Source organism: Vulpes lagopus, chromosome 9 (assembly GCF_018345385.1).
Source record: "Vulpes lagopus strain Blue_001 chromosome 9, ASM1834538v1, whole genome shotgun sequence".
In the NCBI taxonomy this organism is placed as follows: Eukaryota; Metazoa; Chordata; class Mammalia; order Carnivora; family Canidae; genus Vulpes; species Vulpes lagopus.
Genome location: NC_054832.1, coordinates 72585659 through 72594450, shown reverse-complemented (window position 1 = coordinate 72594450; position 8792 = coordinate 72585659). Strand labels below are relative to the sequence as shown.

At 43.6% G+C, this 8792-nt stretch overlaps 1 pseudogene; it reads left to right on the top strand.

Moving 5' to 3' along the window:
- Nucleotides 1–6955: 6955 nt before the first annotated feature.
- On the top strand, nucleotides 6956–8503 carry LOC121498874 (annotated as a pseudogene).
- Nucleotides 8504–8792: the final 289 nt, after the last annotated feature.

The following is an 8792-nucleotide window of genomic DNA, read 5'->3' as shown; positions in this document are numbered from 1 at the left end:
CCTCCCTCCCTTCCCTCTTTCTCCCCTCCCTCCCTCCCTTCCCTCTCTCCCTCCTTCCTTCTTTTTCCCTCCATCCTCCCTTCCTCCCTTCCTTCCTTCCCTCCTTCCCTCTCTCCCTCCCCTCCTCCTTTTCCTCCTCCCCTCCCTTCTCCTTTCCCTCCTCCCTTCCCTCCCTCCTCCTTTCCTTCCTCCTTCCCTCCCTCCCTTCCCTCCTCCCTTCCCTCCTTCCTCCCCTCTTCCTTTCCCTCCTCCCTTCCCTCCCTCCTCCTTTCCTTCCTCCTTCCCTCCCTCCCGTCCCTCCCTCCCTCCATTCCCTCTCTCTCTCCTTCCTTCTTTTTCCCTCCTCCCTCCCTTCCTCCCTCCCTTCCTTCCCTCCTTCCCTCCCTCCATTCTTCCTCCTTCCTTCCTTCCTTCCTTTTCCTTCCTTTTTCCTCCAGGCCACTAGCCCGGGGATATCCTATCGTTATGGCTGGACACAGGCGCTGGGATTTCAGTTTGAAGAATCATCCCTGGAGTTTGAAAATTTCTGGTATCCAGGCTGCATCCCACATAATTCAATCAGAATTTCTGAGTTGGAAGGGGCCCAGGTATCAGCATTTAAAAAGTTTCCAAAGCACAGCCCAGGAGGAGGGTAGGAAGGGAGGCAGGTGCAGGAGTCCTTGGCTGGGGGACAGGGAGCTCGCTCTGGGAACCAGGTCAGTTCTCTGCAGCTTGCAGAGCAGGGCAGAAAGGAGGAGTTCCCCAGCAGAATCAGATTCCTGCAGTTGGGATCAAGGTCAACAGCTTCCCTGGCCCCTTGGCTGTAAGGACTGTGGGTGTGGGAACACAGCTTGGAAGGCAGGCGGGGTGCTGGTTCCAAGTGGGTGCGGCACTGGCAGGAGGCCTAGAAGTAGGGGAGGGCGAAGCTTGTTCCAAGGAGATGAGGTTGAGAAAAAGTCAACACTGTACTCTGGTCCAACCAGAGTGTTCACTGAACACCTGTGTACAAAGATCTAGAAGATATAGCAATGCCGCATCTGTCCAGAAAGAAAAAAAAAAAAGAAGATGTTCGGTTTATTAGCTGAGCCTCTAACGTAGGGTAAATCACTGCTGAAATGCTTATAATACAGGGTGGGGTGTGTTGGATGGCATAAGGAGCTGGCATATTAATAAATGATGGAGTGTTGAAGGAAACCCAGGGAGTCAGGACAAGACTGTGTTTGGAATTCACCAAAGGCTGGGAAGGACACAGAAGTGGTAAAAGCTCAAAGGAGAGCAGATTAGCCAACTGGTATGTGAGGAATGTGAATTTGTTTTTTACTTGGCTGTGAGAAGGAACAGGTAGGTTGTATGCGCCTTGAAAAGTGGGTGGAGGGAAGAGCCTCGAGTGTCATTTCAGCATGTTACGGGTGTTCTACAAGCTGTGGTGAGTAGAGCAAAGTGCACAGTTGTGCTATCTGAAGGCGAAAGGGGCAGGTGAGCAATCATTGCCCAGAGGCATGTGCTGTGCAGCGCTGGCTGAATGGCTCTGGAGAACTGCAGAGCTTTTGGGAGCCAGGGGGAGACTCACTCATGAACTGCACATGTGTGAATGTCAGTGCCAAAAGTTCAGAAATAATAGACGTCAAACCAATGTATCACTGAACTAGTAATTAGTAAAAGTTTATTGCACACACACCAGGAAGTTTGCAGACTGGGAGCACTCAACCCAAAACATAGAATGAGTCTCAAGGTAAAGCGGCTTATATAGTGACAAAGCAGTGACTGGTTATTTTTCACTGTGACTGGTTGTAATATTAGAGTTTTCTTAAATGATAGGAAATTGGCCAGTGGGTACCACATATCAACCTTAAGAAGCAGTTTAAGCTTCGAGGTATAAGCGAGAAACAACCCAGGTCAAGTTAGCCTTACAAAATAAGCTAAATTAAGTTTTGCTCCTGTGACTAAACTGGTTTTGTCTACTTGGGGAGTTTTCAGCGCTGGCCCCTATTGTTTGATTGTTTGTTTTTTGTCCCTGTTGGTTTTTTAACAACAGACATGCACTGCTTGCTCCTGGTGCATAGAATTGCACCTAGAACCTAACTAGTTTTCACAAGGAGAGGTCACTGGAAGGGCCTTCCAGACTTCGGAGACAGAATGGGCCAAAGTGGGGAGGTGGGCACCACCTAGGTGTGGCGAGAACTCTGGTGCAGACTAGTCAATCATGGGCTCCTGCTCACACCATGTGCCTGCAAGAGGTCACATGGGCAGCCAGTGGAAAACTCCAGCCTCTGAACCCTTCATGTTTTCTCTGAGCAACATTCTGAGCTGTCACTCTTCTTTCTGGTGAGAAGTTCAGGGCAGAGCTCAGGAAAGAAATCTCGAGCATTATCAGAGATCCCATTAAAACAAAATATGAATGTAAAGCAGTGGTAGTTTCACAAATGATGTGATTAAGGGAAATAGAAATCTTTGGGTTCGGAGAAGACCCCAATTTGACTCAAAGTGAGGACTCAGTGGATTGACTATGATCAAGTATTTTTAAAAGGTCCTTTGTGGTAAAGGCTAGGAAAAGCCATGAAATGATGGAAGATGTAGACTAGGCTAATGAACAGAGGAAAACAGGCTCTAACTTCATTCTTAGCAAAATGAGTAGTAAAATGTGTCTTGCTTTCCAAAGTGACAAATATTAGAAAAAAAGAGCATGTCTTCCTAAGGGGGTGGTGTTATTTATACATTGCTGGAGAGCAAGTATGTATCAAGAGCTAGAAATGTTTATACCTCACACCAAGTTCTACCAATGGGATTTTATCTTTACCAAATAATCAGGTCTCATTTGTTGAGTCCAGGAAGGGAAATTGGCCAATGGAGTCATGGGCTGGAAGGGAGACTTTTGGTTGTATTGAATCCTGTATTACTCTTTCTGGAAATAAGTAGGTTATTAAAAAAAAATGTCAGTTTCTGACAAGTATACACAGATGGCATGCTCTACAACCATTCTTTATAAAACCATGTGTTTTAAGAGCATAGGAAAATACTCTTTATATAATGTTAGTTTAGAAAGCATAGTGTAAGACTAAATGTATGTGATCCAATTTTTCTGGCAATTTTCATTATAATGCATTAGAAATGCTGGAAGTGAGTTCACCAATATCTTAGCATTCTTCCATTTTAAAATAGTGGAATTTTTTTTTTCTTTCTGTCTTTTTGTATTTTCCAAAGTTTCCATTACATACATGTTTGTATTTCCCAATAAAAATGTTTCTTAGAACATACAGACACAAGAAGATTTCCATGTAAGATGGTAGATTGAGTATATGCATTTATATCCTATTTTCTTCCAAAATTCCACTGAAAAAGTAAAGGGAAGATATAGAAATGTGAATAAAAACATAGCAGTGCTTAGAGAAAGAAAGGGACTACCAGTGAGCATGAACTAGAGGTTAGTAAGCAGATGAGTCTGATTTTTAAAAGCCAGAGCAAAAGATAGCTTAACCTAAAACACGCCTGGGTAAGGCATTGCAGAAAAGAATCCTTCTTCCCAACAGAAACCCTGAGCAACTCCAAGTCAGTAAACAAACAGACCATGGAAATAGGACATGGGGCATCCAGGTGCACAAAGAGTCTTGACACAAAAACAAAACAATGACAGTATTGAAAGGTAATATAGGACAACTATTTTGTAGTTTGGGGCTAGACAAGGGAACCCCTTCAATTCTTCATTTGACTACATACATCAAAAATGTAAATTGTAGGGATCCCTGGGTGGCGCAGCGGTTTGGCACCTGCCTTTGGCCCAGGGCGCGATCCTGGAGACCCGGGATCGAATCCCACGTCGGGCTCCCGGTGCATGGAGCCTGCTTCTCCCTCCGCCTATGTCTCTGCCTTTTTCTCTCTCTCTCTGTGACTATCATAAATAAATAAAAATTAAAAAAAAAATAAAGAGAGAACAGCTGGAAGCTACAGCGGGAAGGGTTTTCACTTCTAACGAGGTAGGAAGGCAGAAAAAGAAAAAAAGGAAAAGAAAAAGAAATAAAGTGGGGGAGGGGTCCCATGACTAGCAGGCGAAAGGGGATGGGCCAGAGGCATCTGTCCTTTACCCCAGAGGCTGCTAAGGGCCAGAGGCGGCTGTCCTCGGTTCTTACCGAGCAGTGGTCCCCGGGAGCGCGGGTCCAAAGGGCCCGGATCCCAGGGCACAGGGCAGACACAGCTGCAGATCCTGCGCTCCCCCCGGGACAGGTGGAGGTGAGGAGGGCACAGGACAGCGAGGACGGTCCTGCCGCCGGGTACCCCCAAGCTCTGCAGATCAGCGCTCCCCGCCCCTGGAGCATCCAGGCCAGTGTGCACTGGGAGCTGACTCCAGGGCTGGAGACTGGCCGCCGCCAGTGGTGTTGTCCCTCTTGGTGTCACTCTGTGCCTGGAAGGGGCAGGGCCGCCAGGGAACAGAGGCCTCCCCGGGTAAACAGCTCCCACTGAGCTGTGCACCTGGCAGGGGACGGGCAGCTTCCCCAGGTGCACACACCTGAGAATCAGCACAGCAGGCCCCTCCCCCAGAAGCCCAGCTGGAAGGACAGGGAAGAGCAAGTTCTTGACCAAGCAGTGCTGGAAAGCTCCAGGACTGAGGGGAAATAGTATTTAGAACTAGAGGGTCCCTTTTTTCCCCTTTTCATTATAACTCATTTTTATATCAGGTTAAAAATTTCCAATATTTTTTCTCTTTTCCCACCTAAACTACAATATTTTACCAACTCTTCATTTTTAAGTTTTTTTCCTTTTTGATTTTCATATTTCTACAGTTACATGTCTTTTTTTTTTAAGATTTTATTTATTTATTCGTGAGACACACACACACACACACACACACAGAGAGAGAGAGAGAGAGAGAGGCAGAAACACAGGCAGAGGGAGAAGCAGGCTCCATGCAGGGAGCCTGATGCGGGACTCGATCCCAGGACTCCAGGATCATGCCCTGGATCGAAGGCAGGCGCTACACTGCTGAGCCACTCAGGGAGCCACTCAGCCCCTACATCCTCTACGTGTCTTAGATATATTTTTCACTTCTGGATTTCCTTCAACGTATTCAGTTTAATTTTGGTAGATATACAAGATATGGATTTTTTGCTTTTTGCTTTTTTCTTCATTTTGTTTTGCAATGGTGGAAGTTAGTACCTTCTAACACACGATCAATATACACCCAGAACCAGGTGGAACACTGTATTGATTCATTCTGTGAGATTATATTCTCTCTTCCTTTCCATTCTGCACCCCCCTTTATCTTGTTTATGTTTTTGTGGTCGATGTTGGGTCTTTATATATGAGTATTGCTGGTTTATATATTATATATTGGAATTGAGCATCTTCTAACATACAGAACAAAATACACTCAGAACCAACAAGATCACCCTCTAGGTTCCCTCATGGAGACTACATTCTCCCTCCACTACCACTTCCTCACCACTACCATTCTCCCCCCAACTCTTCTTTTCTTCTCTTTTTTTTTCCTTCTTATTTGTTTTTGGTTTTTGGCTTTTTATTTTTACTACTTTGTTTTAAAATTTGTTTTTCACTTTAGTGGTCCTTTTGTTTTACTTTGTTCTTTTCTTCTTTTTCTTTCTTTTTAAAAATTTATTTATTTATTCATGAGAGAGAGAGAGAGAGAGGCAGAGACATAGGCAGAGGAAGAAGCAGGCCCCTTGCAGGAGGCTGATGTGGGACTTAGTCCCGGATCTCAGGATCACGACCTGAGCTGAAGGCAGCTGCCCATCTGCTGAGCCACCAAGGTGTCCCTGTTCTTTTTCTTTTATTTTCTGGTCTCTGACCTCTTCAGAATCATCTAGGGTGTATTTTATTTAGGTCATGGTTGATATTTTTGACTCAGCTCACTCATATAGCCACTTTGCACTGGTCAAAATGACTAGAAGGAAGAATTCACCACAAAAGAAAGAACCGGAAGTAATACTCTCTGCCACAGAGTTATGGAATGTAGATTTAAATATGATATCAGAAATTCAATTCAGAAGAAAATTGTAAAATTACTGGTGGCTCTGGAAAAAACGTAAAGGACTCTAGAGACTTCGTTACTGCATAACTGAGATTTAATCAGGCCGAAATTAAAATTTTTTTGAGCTGAAATCCAAACTGGATGCTCTAAATGCTAGGGTTAATGAGGTGGAAGACAGAGTGAGTGACATAGAATACAAGTTGATGGAAAGGAAGGAAGCTGAGAAAAAAAAGAAAAACAATTAAGAACCCACAAGGAAAGGCTTAGAGAAATAAATGATAGCTTGAGAAGGAAGAATATACATCTAATTGGGATTCCAGAAGAAGCTGAGAAAGAGAGAGGACCACAAAGTATATTTGAACAAATCATGGCTGAGAATTTCCCTAATGTGAGGAAGGAAACAGGCATTCAGATCCAAGAGGTAGAGAGGTTTACCACCCCCCCCCAAATCAATAAAAACATTCAACACCCTGACATATAATAGTGAAACTTGCAAATTCCAAAGATAAAGAGAAGATCCTTAAGGCAGTAAGAGACAAGAGACCCCTAATTTATATGGGGAGAAATATCAGATTAACAGCAGACCTCTCCACAGAGACCTGGCAGGCCAGAAAGAGATGGAAGGATATATTCAGGGTCCTAAATGAGAAGAACATGCAGCCAAGAATACTTTACCCAACAAGGTTGTTATTCAGAATAGAAGGAGAGATAAAGAGCTTCTAAGATAGGCAGAAACTGAAGGAATATGTGACCACCAAACTGACTCTGCAAGAAATATTAAGGGAGACGCTGTAAAAGAAAGAGGGAGCAATCCACAAAACAGGAACTGTATAGGTAATTTGATAACACCATATTCATATCTTTCAACTGGTACTCTGAACATGAACGGGCTAAATGATCTCATCAAAAGACACAGTGTATTGGACTGGATAAAAAAGCAAGACCCGAATCGGAGCTTCTTCCTGACGTGCCCCTCTCCCGCTTTCGTGGTTTCCTCACAGAATGGCCCCCAAGCGCCAGTCCTCGCTCGCACCTCAAACGAAGAAACCGAGGCTGCCTCCGGCCCCCAATCCGGAGGAGACGTCGACCTCTCAGCACTTGCCGAAGGGAGAAAAAGAACAGCAAGAAGCAATTGAACATATTGATGAAGTACAAAATGAAATAGACAGACTTAATGAACAAGCCAGTGAGGAGATTTTGAAAGTAGAATAGAAATATAACAAACTCCGCCAACCATTTTTTCAGAAGAGGTCGGAATTGATCGCCAAAATCCCCAATTTTTGGGTAACAACATTTGTCAACCATCCACAAGTGTCTGCACTGCTTGGGGAGGAGGATGAAGAGGCGCTGCATTATTTGACAAGAGTCGAAGTGACAGAATTTGAAGATATTAAATCAGGTTACAGAATAGATTTTTATTTTGATGAAAATCCTTACTTCGAAAATAAAGTTCTCTCCAAAGAATTTCATCTGAATGAGAGTGGTGATCCATCGTCAAAGTCCACTGAAATCAAATGGAAATCTGGAAAGGGTTTGACGAAACATTCAAGTCAAACGCAGAATAAAGCCAGCAGGAAGAGACAGCACGAGGAACCAGAGAGCTTCTTCACCTGGTTTACTGACCATTCTGATGCAGGTGCAGATGAGTTAGGAGAGGTCATCAAAGATGATATTTGGCCAAATCCATTACAGTACTACTTGGTTCCTGATATGGATGATGAAGAAGGAGAAGGAGAAGAAGATGATGATGATGATGAAGAAGAAGAAGGATTGGAAGATATTGATGAAGAAGGAGATGAGGATGAAGGTGAAGAAGATGAAGATGATGATGAGGGGGAGGAAGGAGAGGAGGATGAAGGAGAAGATGACTAATGGAACACTGATGGATTCCAACCTTCCTTTTTTAATTTTCTCCAGTCCCTGGGAGCAAGTTGCGTGTCTTTTTTTCACACCCCCCCTCCTCTTGTGCTCATTCGCCCTGTTTTTTGAAGTCTCTTTTCTCTCCCTTTATACCATTGTTCTCAACCTATTTTGGGGGGAAATACTTTGAGCAGAATACAGCGGGAAAAGAATCTCTACCCCTTTCTGTTCCAAATTCATTTTTATTCTTTCCTGTCTCAACAAAAACTTTATGGAATCAACACCACCGTGCTCTGTGGGAAAAAAGAAAAACCTTCTGCTCCCTTAGCTCTGCTGGAAGCTGGAGGGTGCTAGGCCCCTGTGTAGTAGTGCATAGAATTCTAGCTTTTTTCCTCCTTTCTCTGTATATTGGGCTCAGAGATTACACTGTGTCTCTATGTGAATATGGACAGTTAGCATTTACCAACATGTACCTGTCTACTTTCTCTTGTTTAAAAAAAGAAAAAAAAACTTAAAAAAATGGGGTTATAGAAGGTCAGCAAAGGGTGGGTTTGAGATGTTTGGGTGGGTTAAGTGGGCATTTTGACAACATGGCTTCTCCTTTGGCATGTTTAATTGTGATGTTTAACGGACATCCTTGCAGTTTAAGATGACACTTTTAAAATAAAACTCTCCTAATGATGACTTGAGCCCTGCCACTCGATGGGAGAATCAGCAGAACCTGTAGGATCTTATTTGGAATTGACATTCTCTATTGTAATTTTGTTCCTGTTTATTTTTAAATTTTCTTTTTGTTTCACTGGAAAGGAAAGATGCTCAGTTTTAAACGTTAAAAGTGTACAAGTTGCTTTGTTACAATAAAACTAAATGTGTACAAAAAAAAAAAAAAAGCAAGACCCATCTATGTGCTGTCTACAAGAGACTCATTTTAGACCTAAGGACATCTACAGCCTGAAAATGAAGGGGCAGAGAA